This window comes from Syngnathus leptorhynchus, unplaced genomic scaffold, assembly GCF_054491065.1.
Source record: "Syngnathus leptorhynchus isolate UIUO unplaced genomic scaffold, UIUO_Slep HiC_scaffold_25, whole genome shotgun sequence".
Classification (NCBI taxonomy): domain Eukaryota; kingdom Metazoa; phylum Chordata; class Actinopteri; order Syngnathiformes; family Syngnathidae; genus Syngnathus; species Syngnathus leptorhynchus.
In genome coordinates, this window is record NW_028231992.1 from 2,082,501 (window position 1) to 2,100,000 (window position 17,500).

Genomic DNA, 17,500 nt, shown 5'->3' on the forward strand with positions numbered 1-17,500 from the left:
AGAGCTCCAGAGCTCCATAGCACCAGAGCTCCATAGCTCCATAGCACCAGAGCTCCATAATACCAGAGCTCCATAGCTCCATAGCACCAGAGCTCCATAGCTCCATAGCACCAGAGCTCCATAGCTCCATAGCACCAGAGCTCCATAGCACCAGAGCTCCATAGCTCCATAGCACCAGAGCTCCATAGCTCCATAGCACCAGCTCCATAGCTCCATAGCACCAGAGCTCCATAGCTCCATAGCACCAGAGCTCCATAGCTCCATAGCACCAGAGCTCCATAGCTCCATAGCACCAGAGCTCCATAGCTCCATAGCACCAGAGCTCCATAGCTCCATAGCTCCAGGGCTCCATAGCTCCAGGGCTCCATAGCTCCATAGCTCCAGGGCTCCATAGCTCCAGGGCTCCAGGGCTCCATAGCTCCATACCTCCAGAGCTCCATAGCTCCATACTTCCAGAGCTCCATAGCTCCATAGCGCCATACTTCCATAGCTCCATAGCTCCATACTTCCATAGCACCAGAGCTCCATACCTCCAGAGCTCCATAGCTCCAGCCTGGGTGGCTGGTGGCTCCATAGCTCCATACTTCCATAGCTCCAGTCAGAGAGTTGGCGAAAATTGCACTAAGTGCGAAAGCCCATTCATTTACAACGGCGTGTCCACAAGGCGGCGACATTTCCCCGTTACCGGTGGCTGCGCGGCGGGTGAGTGACAGAGCTTATCCGAGCGGCTGGAACTCTGCGCCGGCGTGGTCGAGCGTGAGGCCTCGGCCCTTTGGCTGCCTGGTACCTAAAACACTTCCATTGATCCAGCCTCGGAGGGTGCTGGCTGGTGGCTCCATACCTCCATAGCTCCATACCTCCAGAGCTCCAGAGCTCCATAGCACCAGAGCTCCATAGCTCCATAGCACCAGAGCTCCATAGCTCCATAGCACCAGAGCTCCATAGCTCCATAGCACCAGAGCTCCATAGCTCCATAGCACCAGAGCTCCATAGCTCCATAGCACCAGAGCTCCATAGCACCAGAGCTCCATAGCTCCATGGCTTCAGAGCTCCATAGCTCCATAGCACCAGAGCTCCATAGCTCCAGGGCTCCATAGCTCCATACCTCCAGAGCTCCATACCTCCAGAGCTCCATACCTCCAGAGCTCCATAGCTCCATAGCACCAGAGCTCCATAGCTCCATAGCACCAGAGCTCCATAGCACCAGAGCTCCATACCTCCAGAGCTCCATAGCTCCAGCCTGGGTGGCTGGTGGCTCCATAGCTCCATACTTCCATAGCTCCAGTCAGAGAGTTGGCGAAAATTGCACTAAGTGCGAAAGCCCATTCATTTACAAGGGCGTGTCCGCCAGGCGGCGACATTTCCCCGTTACCGGTGGCTGCGCGGCGGGTGAGTGACAGAGCTTATCCGAGCGGCTGGAACTCTGCGCCGGCGTGGTCGAGCGTGAGGCCTCGGCCCTTTGGCTGCCTGGTACCTAAAACACTTCCATTGATCCAGCCACGGAGGGTGCTGGCTGGTGGCTCCATACCTCCATAGCTCCATACCTCCAGAGCTCCAGAGCTCCATAGCACCAGAGCTCCATAGCTCCATAGCACCAGAGCTCCATAATACCAGAGCTCCATAGCTCCATAGCACCAGAGCTCCATAGCTCCATAGCACCAGAGCTCCATAGCTCCATAGCACCAGAGCTCCATAGCACCAGAGCTCCATAGCTCCATAGCACCAGAGCTCCATAGCTCCATAGCACCAGCTCCATAGCTCCATAGCACCAGAGCTCCATAGCTCCATAGCACCAGAGCTCCATAGCTCCATAGCACCAGAGCTCCATAGCTCCATAGCACCAGAGCTCCATAGCTCCATAGCACCAGAGCTCCATAGCTCCATAGCTCCAGGGCTCCATAGCTCCAGGGCTCCATAGCTCCATAGCTCCAGGGCTCCATAGCTCCAGGGCTCCAGGGCTCCATAGCTCCATACCTCCAGAGCTCCATAGCTCCATACTTCCAGAGCTCCATAGCTCCATAGCGCCATACTTCCATAGCTCCATAGCTCCATACTTCCATAGCACCAGAGCTCCATACCTCCAGAGCTCCATAGCTCCAGCCTGGGTGGCTGGTGGCTCCATAGCTCCATACTTCCATAGCTCCAGTCAGAGAGTTGGCGAAAATTGCACTAAGTGCGAAAGCCCATTCATTTACAACGGCGTGTCCACAAGGCGGCGACATTTCCCCGTTACCGGTGGCTGCGCGGCGGGTGAGTGACAGAGCTTATCCGAGCGGCTGGAACTCTGCGCCGGCGTGGTCGAGCGTGAGGCCTCGGCCCTTTGGCTGCCTGGTACCTAAAACACTTCCATTGATCCAGCCTCGGAGGGTGCTGGCTGGTGGCTCCATACCTCCATAGCTCCATACCTCCAGAGCTCCAGAGCTCCATAGCACCAGAGCTCCATAGCTCCATAGCACCAGAGCTCCATAGCTCCATAGCACCAGAGCTCCATAGCTCCATAGCACCAGAGCTCCATAGCTCCATAGCACCAGAGCTCCATAGCTCCATAGCACCAGAGCTCCATAGCACCAGAGCTCCATAGCTCCATGGCTTCAGAGCTCCATAGCTCCATAGCACCAGAGCTCCATAGCTCCAGGGCTCCATAGCTCCATACCTCCAGAGCTCCATACCTCCAGAGCTCCATACCTCCAGAGCTCCATAGCTCCATAGCACCAGAGCTCCATAGCTCCATAGCACCAGAGCTCCATAGCACCAGAGCTCCATACCTCCAGAGCTCCATAGCTCCAGCCTGGGTGGCTGGTGGCTCCATAGCTCCATACTTCCATAGCTCCAGTCAGAGAGTTGGCGAAAATTGCACTAAGTGCGAAAGCCCATTCATTTACAAGGGCGTGTCCGCCAGGCGGCGACATTTCCCCGTTACCGGTGGCTGCGCGGCGGGTGAGTGACAGAGCTTATCCGAGCGGCTGGAACTCTGCGCCGGCGTGGTCGAGCGTGAGGCCTCGGCCCTTTGGCTGCCTGGTACCTAAAACACTTCCATTGATCCAGCCACGGAGGGTGCTGGCTGGTGGCTCCATACCTCCATAGCTCCATACCTCCAGAGCTCCAGAGCTCCATAGCACCAGAGCTCCATAGCTCCATAGCACCAGAGCTCCATAATACCAGAGCTCCATAGCTCCATAGCACCAGAGCTCCATAGCTCCATAGCACCAGAGCTCCATAGCTCCATAGCACCAGAGCTCCATAGCTCCATAGCACCAGAGCTCCATAGCTCCATAGCACCAGAGCTCCATAGCTCCATAGCACCAGAGCTCCATAGCTCCATAGCACCAGAGCTCCATAGCTCCATAGCTCCAGGGCTCCATAGCTCCATAGCACCAGAGCTCCATAGCTCCATAGCACCAGAGCTCCATAGCTCCATAGCACCAGAGCTCCATAGCTCCATAGCACCAGAGCTCCATAGCTCCATAGCACCAGAGCTCCATAGCTCCATAGCTCCATACTTCCATAGCACCAGAGCTCCATACCTCCAGAGCTCCATAGCTCCAGCCTGGGTGGCTGGTGGCTCCATAGCTCCATACTTCCATAGCTCCAGTCAGAGAGTTGGCGAAAATTGCACTAAGTGCGAAAGCCCATTCATTTACAACGGCGTGTCCACAAGGCGGCGACATTTCCCCGTTACCGGTGGCTGCGCGGCGGGTGAGTGACAGAGCTTATCCGAGCGGCTGGAACTCTGCGCCGGCGTGGTCGAGCGTGAGGCCTCGGCCCTTTGGCTGCCTGGTACCTAAAACACTTCCATTGATCCAGCCTCGGAGGGTGCTGGCTGGTGGCTCCATACCTCCATAGCTCCATACCTCCAGAGCTCCAGAGCTCCATAGCACCAGAGCTCCATAGCTCCATAGCACCAGAGCTCCATAATACCAGAGCTCCATAGCTCCATAGCACCAGAGCTCCATAGCTCCATAGCACCAGAGCTCCATAGCTCCATAGCACCAGAGCTCCATAGCTCCATAGCACCAGAGCTCCATAGCTCCATAGCACCAGAGCTCCATAGCTCCATAGCACCAGAGCTCCATAGCTCCATAGCACCAGAGCTCCATAGCTCCATAGCTCCAGGGCTCCATAGCTCCATAGCACCAGAGCTCCATAGCTCCATAGCACCAGAGCTCCATAGCTCCATAGCACCAGAGCTCCATAGCTCCATAGCACCAGAGCTCCATAGCTCCATAGCACCAGAGCTCCATAGCTCCATAGCTCCATACTTCCATAGCACCAGAGCTCCATACCTCCAGAGCTCCATAGCTCCAGCCTGGGTGGCTGGTGGCTCCATAGCTCCATACTTCCATAGCTCCAGTCAGAGAGTTGGCGAAAATTGCACTAAGTGCGAAAGCCCATTCATTTACAACGGCGTGTCCACAAGGCGGCGACATTTCCCCGTTACCGGTGGCTGCGCGGCGGGTGAGTGACAGAGCTCATCCGAGCGGCTGGAACTCTGCGCCGGCGTGGTCGAGCGTGAGGCCCCGGCCCTTTGGCTGCCTGGTACCTAAAACACTTCCATTGATCCAGCCACGGAGGGTGCTGGCTGGTGGCTCCATACCTCCATAGCTCCATAGCACCAGAGCTCCATAGCTCCATAGCACCAGAGCTCCATAGCTCCATAGCACCAGAGCTCCATAGCTCCATAGCACCAGAGCTCCATAGCTCCATAGCACCAGAGCTCCATAGCTCCATAGCACCAGAGCTCCATAGCTCCATAGCACCAGAGCTCCATAGCTCCATAGCACCAGAGCTCCATAGCTCCATAGCACCAGAGCTCCATAGCTCCATAGCACCAGAGCTCCATAGCTCCATAGCACCAGAGCTCCATAGCTCCATAGCACCAGAGCTCCATAGCTCCATAGCACCAGAGCTCCATAGCTCCATAGCACCAGAGCTCCATAGCTCCATAGCACCAGAGCTCCATAGCTCCATAGCACCAGAGCTCCATAGCTCCATAGCACCAGAGCTCCATAGCTCCATAGCACCAGAGCTCCATAGCTCCATAGCACCAGAGCTCCATAGCTCCATAGCTCCATACTTCCATAGCACCAGAGCTCCATACCTCCAGAGCTCCATAGCTCCAGCCTGGGTGGCTGGTGGCTCCATAGCTCCATACTTCCATAGCTCCAGTCAGAGAGTTGGCGAAAATTGCACTAAGTGCGAAAGCCCATTCATTTACAACGGCGTGTCCGCCAGGCGGCGACATTTCCCCGTTACCGGTGGCTGCGCGGCGGGTGAGTGACAGAGCTCATCCGAGCGGCTGGAACTCTGCGCCGGCGTGGTCGAGCGTGAGGCCCCGGCCCTTTGGCTGCCTGGTACCTAAAACACTTCCATTGATCCAGCCACGGAGGGTGCTGGCTGGTGGCTCCATACCTCCAGAGCTCCATAGCTCCATAGCACCAGAGCTCCATAGCACCAGAGCTCCAGAGCTCCATAGCACCAGAGCTCCATACCTCCAGAGCTCCATAGCTCCATAGCACCAGAGCTCCATAGCTCCATAGCACCAGAGCTCCATAGCTCCATAGCACCAGAGCTCCATAGCTCCATAGCACCAGAGCTCCATAGCTCCATAGCACCAGAGCTCCATAGCTCCATAGCACCAGAGCTCCATAGCTCCATAGCACCAGAGCTCCATAGCTCCATAGCACCAGAGCTCCATACCTCCATAGCTCCATACCTCCAGAGCTCCATAGCTCCATAGCACCAGAGCTCCATAGCTCCATAGCACCAGAGCTCCATAGCTCCATAGCACCAGAGCTCCATAGCTCCATAGCACCAGAGCTCCATAGCTCCATAGCACCAGAGCTCCATAGCTCCATAGCACCAGAGCTCCATAGCTCCAGAGCTCCATAGCTCCAGAGCTCCATAGCTCCATAGCTCCATACTTCCATAGCTCCAGAGCTCCATGGCTCCATACTTCCATAGCTCCAGCCTGGCTGGCTGGTGGCTCCATAGCTCCATACATCCATAGCTCCATAGCTCCCTACTTCCATAGCTCCATAGCTCCAGAGCTCCAGAGCTCCATAGCTCCATAGCTCCATAGCTCCATACTTCCATACTTCCATACTTCCATAGCTCCATAGCTCCGTACTTCCATAGCTCCATAGCTCCATAGCTCCAAACTTCCATACTTCCATAGCTCCATAGCTCCATAGCTCCAAACTTCCATAGCTCCATAGCTCCATAGCTCCATAGCCCCAGAGCTCCATAGCTCCATAGCTCCATAGCTCCATAGCTCCATAGCTCCAGAGCTCCATACTTCCATAGCTCCAGAGCTCCAGCCTGGCTGGTGGCTCCATAGCTCCATACTTGCAGCCACGGAGCTGGCGAAAATTGCACTAAGTGCGAAAGCCCATTCATTTACAAGGGCGTGTCCACAAGGCGGCGACATTTCCCCGTTACCGGTGGCTGCTTAGCGGGAGAGTGGCAGAGCTTATCCGAGCGGCTGGAACTCTGCGCCGGCGTGGTCGAGCGGCTGGCCTCGGTAGTTGAGGTACCAGGGGCGGGCTGGGGAGCTCCAGGCGGGGCTTGTGAGAGAGTGAAGCCGAGCGGCTGGAACTCTGGGCCGGCCTGGTCGAGCGGCTGGCCTCGGTAGTTGAGGTACCAGGGGCGGGCTGGGGAGCTCCAGGCGGGGCTTGTGAGAGAGTGTAGCCGAGCGGCTGGAACTCTGGGCCGGCGTGGTTGAGCAGCATGCCCGCGGAGGAGGCTCTTCCATAGGCACGGAGGGTGCTGGAGCTCCACACTTCCATAGGCAGGGAGGGTGCTGGAGCTCCACACTTCCATAGGCAGGGAGGGTGCTGGAGCTCCACACTTCCATAGGCAGGGAGGGTGCTGGAGCTCCACACTTCCATAGGCAGGGAGGGTGCTGGAGCTCCACACTTCCATAGGCAGGGAGGGTGCTGGAGCTCCACACTTCCATAGGCAGGGAGGGTGCTGGAGCTCCACACTTCCATAGGCAGGGAGGGTGCTGGAGCTCCACACTTCCATAGGCAGGGAGGGTGCTGGAGCTCCACACTTCCATAGGCAGGGAGGGTGCTGGAGCTCCACACTTCCATAGGCAGGGAGGGTGCTGGCACATCCACACTTCCAGCCACGGAGCATGCTGGCACTTCCACCTTGCTTGCTAAGTCGGCGTGATCTTGCCCAAAAAGTCCCTCCTCACCTCCAGCTGGAAGTGGAAAAAAATCCTCCACCTGCTTGGCCGAGGTTCTGGAAGCCAGCAGCTCGCAGAATGTTGCCAAAGTTTCACTGGAAGGAAAAGAAAAGAGAAGACCGAGTGCGCATTTCACCTACCGCCGAATGTCCACAAGAGGGAAGTGTCACTCCGTCGCAGAATCTGCGCCGACGCACTCGGCACCCTTCGAATTTATGGTGCCGGTGCGGGTGTTCTGGGTGCAAAAAGGCCGCCCAAGTGGTAGAAAAAAATCAGACTTCGTCTCTTAGGTCGAAATTAATGCCAAGTTTTGAAATGCGCTGGCAGGGGTGGACCAGGGCCCGTTAGAAGTGCTTAGCCGAGGTCCTGGAAGCCTAACCCGGCGTGATCTTGTGCAAAAAGCCGCTGCTGAGCTCCAGCTGGAAGTGTAAAAAGAACCGGGCTGGATCAAAAAAAGAACCGGGCGGCCCGTTAAAATTGCTTAGCCGAGGTCCTGGAACCCTAACCCGGCGTGATCTTGTGCAAAAAGCCGCTGCTGAGCTCCAGCTGGAAGTGTAAAAAGAACCGGGCTGGTTCAAAAAAAGAACCGGGCGACCCGTTAGAAGTGCTTAGCCGAGGTCCTGGAAGCCTAACCCGGCGTGATCTTGTGCAAAAAGCCGCTGCTGAGCTCCAGCTGGAAGTGGAAAAAGAACCGGGCTGGATCAAAAAAGAACCGGGCGACCCGTTAAAATTGCTTAGCCGAGGTCCTGGAAGCCTAACACGGCGTGTTGTTGTGCAAAAAGCCGCTCCCGAGCTCCAGCTGGAAGTGTAAAAAGAACCAGGCTGGATAAAAAAAAGAACCGGGCTGGATCAAAAAAGAACCGGGCGACCCGTTAAAATTGCTGAGCCGAGGTCCTGGAAGCCTAACACGGCGTGATCTTGTGCAAAAAGCCGCTCCCGAGCTCCAGCTGGAAGTGTAAAAAGAACCGGGCTGGATAAAAAAAAGAACCGGGCTGGATCAAAAAAAGAACCGGGCGACCCGTTAAAATTGCTTAGCCGAGGTCCTGGAAGCCTAACACGGCGTGATCTTGTGCAAAAAGCCGCTGCCGAGCTCCAGCTGGAAGTGTAAAAAGAACCGGGCTGGATAAAAAAAGAACCGGGCTGGATCAAAAAAAGAACCGGGCGACCCGTTAAAATTGCTTAGCCGAGGTCCTGGAAGCCTAACACGGCGTGATCTTGTGCAAAAAGCCGCTCCCGAGCTCCAGCTGGAAGTGTAAAAAGAACCGGGCTGGATAAAAAAAGAACCGGGCTGGATCAAAAAAGAACCAGGCGACCCGTTAAAATTGCTTAGCCGAGGTCCTGGAAGCCTAACCCGGCGTGATCTTGTGCAAAAAGCCGCTCCCGAGCTCCAGCTGGAAGTGTAAAAAGAACCGGGCTGGATAAAAAAAAGAACCGGGCTGGATCAAAAAAGAACCGGGCGACCCGTTAAAATTGCTTAGCCGAGGTCCTGGAAGCCGAACCCGGCGTGATCTTGTGCAAAAAGCCGCTCCCGAGCTCCAGCTGGAAGTGTAAAAAGAACCAGGCTGGATAAAAAAAAGAACCGGGCTGGATCAAAAAAGAACCGGGCGGCCCGTTAAAATTGCTTAGCCGAGGTCCTGGAAGCCTAACACGGCGTGATCTTGTGCAAAAAGCCGCTCCCGAGCTCCAGCTGGAAGTGTAAAAAGAACCGGGCTGGATAAAAAAAAGAACCGGGCTGGATCAAAAAAGAACCGGGCGACCCGTTAAAAGTGCTTAGCCGAGGTCCTGGAAGCCTAACACGGCGTGATCTTGTGCAAAAAGCCGCTCCCGAGCTCCAGCTGGAAGTGTAAAAAGAACCGGGCTGGATAAAAAAAAGAACCGGGCTGGATCAAAAAAGAACCGGGCGACCCGTTAAAATTGCTTAGCCGAGGTCCTGGAAGCCTAACCCGGCGTGATCTTGCCCGAAATTCGGCCTCTATACTTCCATTTTAGGTACCAGGCGCTCATAGTGTGTTGGTCCCACTAGTCAGTGTACTGGTCCCACTCGCTAGTGTACTGGTCCCCCTAGTCAGTGTACTCATCCAGTTACCCCCCGTTTTCCAAAACACCATCGGCACGTATAAGGGGGGGACTCCTGAGAGAGATGAGGTATATGGCAGCGCAACACCAATCCGCTCCGCGCTGGTTCCCATGTCGGCTACGGATGAATAAAACCAGCCTGTCCCCCCTGGAGCTCACGAGACACGGAATTTTTTCTAAGTGCCAACGGCTCTTCCGAGCAAACGTGTCCGCTCCGGCTGGTTCCCCCGTCGGCCTCGAATGACGAAAAATGCCGGTCTCCGCCCGGAGCTCATGACAAACGAAAAATTTTCTAAGTGCCAACGGCACTAGCGAGCGAATGTGTCCGCTCGGCGCTGGTTCCCGGGTCGAACCCGGAAGACGAAAAACGCCGGTCCTCGCCCGGAGCTCATGACAAACGAAAAATTTTCTAAGTGCCAACGGCACTAGCGAGCGAATGTGTCCGCTCGGCGCTGGTTCCCGGGTCGAACCCGGAAGACGAAAAACGCCGGTCCTCGCCCGGAGCTCATGACAAACGAAAAATTTTCTAAGTGCCAACGGCACTTGCGAGCGAATGTGTCCGCTCGGCGCTGGTTCCCGGGTCGAACCCGGAAGACGAAAAACGCCGGTCTCCGCCCGGAGCTCATGACAAACGAAAAATTTTCTAAGTGCCAACGGCACTTGCGAGCGAATGTGTCCGCTCGGCGCTGGTTCCCGGGTCGAACCCGGAAGACGAAAAACGCCGGTCTCCGCCCGGAGCTCATGACAAACGAAAAATTTTCTAAGTGCCAACGGCACTTGCGAGCGAATGTGTCCGCTCGGCGCTGGTTCCCGGGTCGAACCCGGAAGACGAAAAACGCCGGTCTCCGCCCGGAGCTCATGACAAACGAAAAATTTTCTAAGTGCCAACGGCACTAGCGAGCGAATGTGTCCGCTCGGCGCTGGTTCCCGGGTCGAACCCGGAAGACGAAAAACGCCGGTCTCCGCCCGGAGCTCATGACAAACGAAAAATTTTCTAAGTGCCAACGGCACTAGCGAGCGAATGTGTCCACTCGGCGCTGGTTCCCGGGTCGAACCCGGAGAACGAAAAACGCCGGTCTCCGCCCGGAGCTCATGACAAACGAAAAATTTTCTAAGTGCCAACGGCACTTGCGAGCGAATGTGTCCGCTCGGCGCTGGTTCCCGGGTCGAACCCGGAAGACGAAAAACGCCGGTCTCCGCCCGGAGCTCATGACAAACGAAAAATTTTCTAAGTGCCAACGGCACTTGCGAGCGAATGTGTCCGCTCGGCGCTGGTTCCCGGGTCGAACCCGGAAGACGAAAAACGCCGCTCTCCGCCCGGAGCTCATGACAAACGAAAAATTTTCTAAGTGCCAACGGCACTTGCGAGCGAATGTGTCCGCTCGGCGCTGGTTCCCGGGTCGAACCCGGAAGACGAAAAACGCCGGTCTCCGCCCGGAGCTCATGACAAACGAAAAATCTTCTAAGTGCCAACGGCACTTGCGAGCGAATGTGTCCGCTCGGCGCTGGTTCCCGGGTCGAACCCGGAAGACGAAAAACGCCGGTCCTCGCCTGGAGGTCCCAGCAAAATCAGCGAAAAAACGACTAAGTGTCAACTTTCAAAAAAACGACTAAGTGTCAACTTTCGAAAAAACGGCTAAGTGTCGACTTTCGAAAAAACGGCTAAGTGTCGCCTTTCGAAAAAACGACTAAGTGTCGCCTCTCTGAAAAAACGACTAAGTGCCCACGGCTCTGCGGGGCTTGTGAGTCCGCCCCGCGCCGGTTCGGCGGTCGGCCTCAAAAAGCGAAAAATCAGCCTCTTTCCCTGGAGCTCACCAAAAATTTGTCGAAATTTTTCTAAGTTCTCCTCGAGGTACCAGGGGGTGAGGTACCCGGGCTAAGGTGCAGTACCTTTTTTGGTCTTCAGGTGCGCCAGAGTACAATGAAATGGTCCCAGTAGTCAGTGTACTCATCGACTTTCCCCCCGTTTTCCAAAGCACCTCGTTTACGAGTATGGAGGAGATGGTGCTGGTCTCCCCACGGCGTCGGACACGCCGTCCTCGACAGCACAAGGTCGGATAGAAGACCTGGAAAGCGCCGTGGCACGCGCTGGAGGTGGGCACTTTGGCGAAAAAACGACTAAGTGTCAACTTTCGAAAAAACGGCTAAGTGTCAACTTTCGAAAAAACGGCTAAGTGTCAACTTTCGAAAAAACGACTAAGTGGCACCTCTCTGAAAAAATGGCAAAGTGTCGCCTCTCTGAAAATTTTCTAAGTGCCCACGGCTCTGCGGGCTCGTGCATCCGAGCCGCGCCGGTTCTGCAACCGGCCTAGAATGACGAAAAATAACGGTCTCCTCCTGGAGCTCAGAGCCAATTGTGGCGAAAAAGTGGCAAAGTGCCCACGGCTCTGCGGGCTCGTGCATCCGACCCGCGCCGGTTCTGCAGCCGGCCTCGAATGACGAAAAATAACGGTCTCCTCCTGGAGCTCACAGCCAACTTGGCAAAAAGTTTCTAAGTGCCCACGGCCCTGCCGAGCTTTGGCGTCCGCCCAGCGCCGGTTCCGCAGTCGGCCTCGAATGACGAAAAATAACGGTCTCCTCCTGGAGCTCACAGCCAACTTGGCAAAAAGTTTCTAAGTGCCCACGGCCCTGCCGAGCTTTGGCGTCCGCCCAGCGCCGGTTCCGCAGTCGGCCTCGAATGACGAAAAATAACGGTCTCCTCCTGGAGCTCACAGCCAACTTGGCAAAAAGTTTCTAAGTGCCCACGGCCCTGCCGAGCTTTGGCGTCCGCCCAGCGCCGGTTCCGCAGTCGGCCTCGAATGACGAAAAATAACGGTCTCCTCCTGGAGCTCACAGCCAACTTGGCAAAAAGTTTCTAAGTGCCCACGGCCCTGCCGAGCTTTGGCGTCCGCTCAGCGCCGGTTCCGCAGTCGGCCTCGAATGACGAAAAATAACGGTCTCCTCCTGGAGCTCACAGCCAACTTGGCAAAAAGTTTCTAAGTGCCCACGGCCCTGCCGAGCTTTGGCGTCCGCCCAGCGCCGGTTCCGCAGTCGGCCTCGAATGACGAAAAATAACGGTCTCCTCCTGGAGCTCACAGCCAACTTGGCAAAAAGTTTCTAAGTGCCCACGGCCCTGCCGAGCTTTGGCGTCCGCCCAGCGCCGGTTCCGCAGTCGGCCTCGAATGACGAAAAATAACGGTCTCCTCCTGGAGCTCACAGCCAACTTGGCAAAAAGTTTCTAAGTGCCCACGGCCCTGCCGAGCTTTGGCGTCCGCCCAGCGCCGGTTCCGCAGTCGGCCTCGAATGACGAAAAATAACGGTCTCCTCCTGGAGCTCACAGCCAACTTGGCAAAAAGTTTCTAAGTGCCCACGGCCCTGCCGAGCTTTGGCGTCCGCCCAGCGCCGGTTCCGCAGTCGGCCTCGAATGACGAAAAATAACCGTCTCCTCCTGGAGCTCACAGCCAACTTGGCAAAAAGTTTCTAAGTGCCCACGGCCCTGCCGAGCTTTGGCGTCCGCCCAGCGCCGGTTCCGCAGTCGGCCTCGAATGACGAAAAATAACGGTCTCCTCCTGGAGCTCACAGCCAACTTGGCAAAAAGTTTCTAAGTGCCCACGGCCCTGCCGAGCTTTGGCGTCCGCCCAGCGCCGGTTCCGCAGTCGGCCTCGAATGACGAAAAATAACGGTCTCCTCCTGGAGCTCACAGCCAACTTGGCAAAAAGTTTCTAAGTGCCCACGGCCCTGCCGAGCTTTGGCGTCCGCCCAGCGCCGGTTCCGCAGTCGGCCTCGAATGACGAAAAATAACGGTCTCCTCCTGGAGCTCACAGCCAACTTGGCAAAAAGTTTCTAAGTGCCCACGGCCCTGCCGAGCTTTGGCGTCCGCCCAGCGCCGGTTCCGCAGTCGGCCTCGAATGACGAAAAATAACGGTCTCCTCCTGGAGCTCACAGCCAACTTGGCAAAAAGTTTCTAAGTGTCACATCTCTGAAAAAACGGCTAAGTGTCGACTTTCGAAAAAACGGCAAAGTGTCACATCTCTGAAAAAACGGCTAAGTGTCGACTTTCGAAAAAACGGCTAAGTGTCAACTTTCGAAAAAACGGCTAAGTGTCGCCTCTCTGAAAAAACGGCAAAGTGTCAACTTTCGAAAAAACGACAGAGTGTCGCCTCTCTGAAAAAACGACTAAGTGTCGACTCTGAGAAAATGGCAAAGTGCCCACGGCTCTGCGGGCTCGTGCATCCGACCCGCGCCGGTTCCCCAGCCGGCCTGAAATAAGGCAAAACCAGCCTCTCCGCCTGGAGCTCAGAGCCAACTTGGCGAATATTTTCTAAGTGCCCACGGCTCTGCGTGGCTACGGCGTCTGCCCAGCGCCGGTTCCTGGGTCGAACCCCGAGGACGAGGAATGCCGGTCTCCGCCTGGAGGTCCCAGCTTAATCGGCGAAAATTTTCTAAGTGCCCACGGCTCTGCCGGGCTCGTGCATCCGACCCGCGCCGGTTCCCCAGCCGGCCTGAAATAAGGCAAAACCAGGCTCTCCCCCTGGAGCTCAGAGCCAATTGTGGCGAAAAAACGACTAAGTGTCAACTTTCGAAAAAACGACTAAGTGTCAACTTTCCAAAAAAACGGCTAAGTGTCGACTTTCGAAAAAACGGCTAAGTGTCAACTTTCGAAAAAACGACTAAGTGTCGCCTCTGAAAAAACGACTAAGTGTCGCCTCTCTGAAAAAACGACTAAGTGCCCACGGCTCTGCGGGGCTTGTGAGTCCGCCCCGCGCCGGTTCGGCGGTCGGCCTCAAAAAGCGAAAAATCAGCCTCTCTCCCTGGAGCTCACCAAAAATTTGTCGAAATTTTTCTAAGTTCTCCTCGAGGTACCAGGGGGTGAGGTACCCGGGCTAAGGTGCAGTACCTTTTTTGGTCTTCAGGTGCGCCAGAGTACAATGAAATGGTCCCAGTAGTCAGTGTACTCATCGACTTTCCCCCCGTTTTCCAAAGCACCCCGTTTACGAGTATGGAGGAGATGGTGCTGGTCTCCCCACGGCGTCGGACACGCCGTCCTCGACAGCACAAGGTCGGATAGAAGACCTGAAAAGCGCCGTGGCACGCGCTGGAGGTGTCACTGTGGCGAAAAAGTGACTAAGTGTCAACTTTCGAAAAAACGGCTAAGTGTCAACTTTCGAAAAAACGGCTAAGTGTCAACTTTCGAAAAAACGGCTAAGTGTCAACTTTCGAAAAAACGACTAAGTGTCGCCTCTCTGAAAAAACGGCAAAGTGTCAACTTTCGAAAAAACGACTAAGTGTCAACTTTCGAAAAAACGACTAAGTGTCACCTCTCTGAAAAAATGGCAAAGTGTCAACTGCGAATGTGGTGGTGCATGGAAGGAAGTGGAGGACGGCCGCCTCCTTAAACACAGGCCGAAGAGGAGCGTCAGGGCCGGCTCCTTAAACACGGACCGAGTGTCGCCCTTAACACAGACCAAGCGGAGGACGGCCGCCTCCCTAAATACAGGCCGAACCGGAGCGCGAGGGCCGCTCCTTAAACACGGACCGAGTGTCGCCCTTAACACAGACCAAGGGGAGGACGGCCGCCTCCTTAAACACAGGCCGGAGAGGAGCGTCAGGGCCAGGCTCCTCAAACATGGACCGAGTGTCGCCCTTAACACAGACCAAGGGGAGGACGGCCGCCTCCTTAAACACAGGCCGGAGAGGAGCGTCAGGGCCAGGCTCCTCAAACATGGACCGAGTGTCGCCCTTAACACAGACCAAGGGGAGGACGGCCGCCTCCTTAAACACAGGCCGGAGAGGAGCGTCAGGGCCAGGCTCCTCAAACATGGACCGAGTGTCGCCCTTAACACAGACCAAGGGGAGGACGGCCGCCTCCTTAAACACAGGCCGGAGAGGAGCGTCAGGGCCAGGCTCCTCAAACATGGACCGAGTGTCGCCCTTAACACAGACCAAGGGGAGGACGGCCGCCTCCTTAAACACAGGCCGGAGAGGAGCGTCAGGGCCAGGCTCCTCAAACATGGACCGAGTGTCGCCCTTAACACAGACCAAGGGGAGGACGGCCGCCTCCTTAAACACAGGCCGGAGAGGAGCGTCAGGGCCAGGCTCCTCAAACATGGACCGAGTGTCGCCCTTAACACAGACCAAGGGGAGGACGGCCGCCTCCTTAAACACAGGCCGGAGAGGAGCGTCAGGGCCAGGCTCCTCAAACATGGACCGAGTGTCGCCCTTAACACAGACCAAGGGGAGGACGGCCGCCTCCTTAAACACAGGCCGGAGAGGAGCGTCAGGGCCAGGCTCCTCAAACATGGACCGAGTGTCGCCCTTAACACAGACCAAGCGGAGGACGGCCGCCTCCCTAAATACAGGCCGAACCGGAGCGCAAGTGTCGCTCCTTAAACACGGACCGAGTGGAGGACGGCCGCCTCCTTAAACACAGGCCGAACAAAATGACACAAAGTGTCAACTGCGAATGTTGTCCATCCAAGGAAGGAGCGTGATGCCCGGCCGGCTCCTTAAACACAGGCCGAGAGTCGCCCCGGACGGTCCGCCTCGCGGCGCCCGTCTGCTCGGATAAAATGACACAAAGTGTCAACTACGAATGTTGTCCATCCAAGGAGGGAGCGTGATGCCCGGCCGGCTCCGAAAACACAGGCCGAGAGTCGCCCCGGACGGTCCGCCTCGCGGCGCCCGTCTGCTCGGATAAAATGACACAAAGTGTCAACTGCGAATGTTGTCCATCCAAGGAAGGAGCGTGATGCCCGGCCGGCTCCTTAAACACAGGCCGAGAGTCGCCCCGGACGGTCCGCCTCGCGGCGCCCGCCCGCTCGGATAAAATGACACAAAGTGTCAACTACGAATGTTGTCCATCCAAGGAAGGAGCGTGATGCCCGGCCGGCTCCTTAAACACAGGCCGAGAGTCGCCCCGGACGGTCGCCTCGCGGCGCCCGTCTGCTCGGATAAAATGACACAAAGTGTCAACTACGAATGTTGTCCATCCAAGGAGGGAGCGTGATGCCCGGCCGGCTCCGAAAACACAGGCCGAGAGTCGCCCCGGACGGTCGCCTCGCGGCGCCCGTCTGCTCGGATAAAATGACACAAAGTGTCAACTACGAATGTTGTCCATCCAAGGAGGGAGCGTGATGCCCGGCCGGCTCCGAAAACACAGGCCGAGAGTCGCCCCGGACGGTCCGCCTCGCGGCGCCCGTCTGCTCGGATAAAATGACACAAAGTGTCAACTGCGAATGTTGTCCATCCAAGGAAGGAGCGTGATGCCCGGCCGGCTCCTTAAACACAGGCCGAGAGTCGCCCCGGACGGTCCGCCTCGCGGCGCCCGCCCGCTCGGATAAAATGACACAAAGTGTCAACTACGAATGTTGTCCATCCAAGGAGGGAGCGTGAGGCCCGGCCGGCTCCGAAAACACAGGCCGAGAGTCGCCCCGGACGGTCCGCCTCTCGAGGCGCCCGCCCGCTCGGATAAAATGACACAAAGTGTCAACTACGAATGTTGTCCATCCAAGGAGGGAGCGTGAGGCCCGGCCGGCTCCGAAAACACAGGCCGAGAGTCGCCCCGGACGGTCCGCCTCTCGAGGCGCCCGCCCGCTCGGATAAAATGACACAAAGTGTCAACTACGAATGTTGTCCATCCAAGGAGGGAGCGTGATGCCCGGCCGGCTCCGAAAACACAGGCCGAGATTCGACCCCGGACGGGCCGTCTTCTCCCGGCGCCCGCCCGCGTACGCCCCCCATCCCCGGTCGCCCGTCTGCTCCCGGCGGGCCTCCGAGTACCCCCTCACCCAACTGACCGACTGGCACTCATGACCCGCCTTGGTAGGGCCCCCATCGGCCTCGGCTCGTCCGACGTCGGGTGGACGGTTCCTACCCACTGCGGGTCGCACTCTAGCGCCCCGGCCGCCGCGTGAGCGTGCGCTCCCCGCGCCGCCCCGCAGGCCCCGGCGCGACCGTACTGCGGCGAGACCGAGACGACCCGGTTTGGCATCCATCCCACCTAGCCACGATCCACGGAGGCCGAGCGAGCGGCTGAGTGTCGGGCGCCGCGCGTGCGAGCGTCCGCCGGCCGCGCCGGTCCTTCCGCGAATGTCGTTTCTCAAACCCTCCGGCTTGATAGCGGCGGCACCACGGGAAGCCGTCCACACACACCGTCCGACCTCTATCCGAAAAGCCTTCCCGACCAACCGCGGTCGCGGGGGCGTCTGTCGCTCCGCATCGGGGGGGCGTATGGCTTCCGCGCTACGCGCTGCGGGC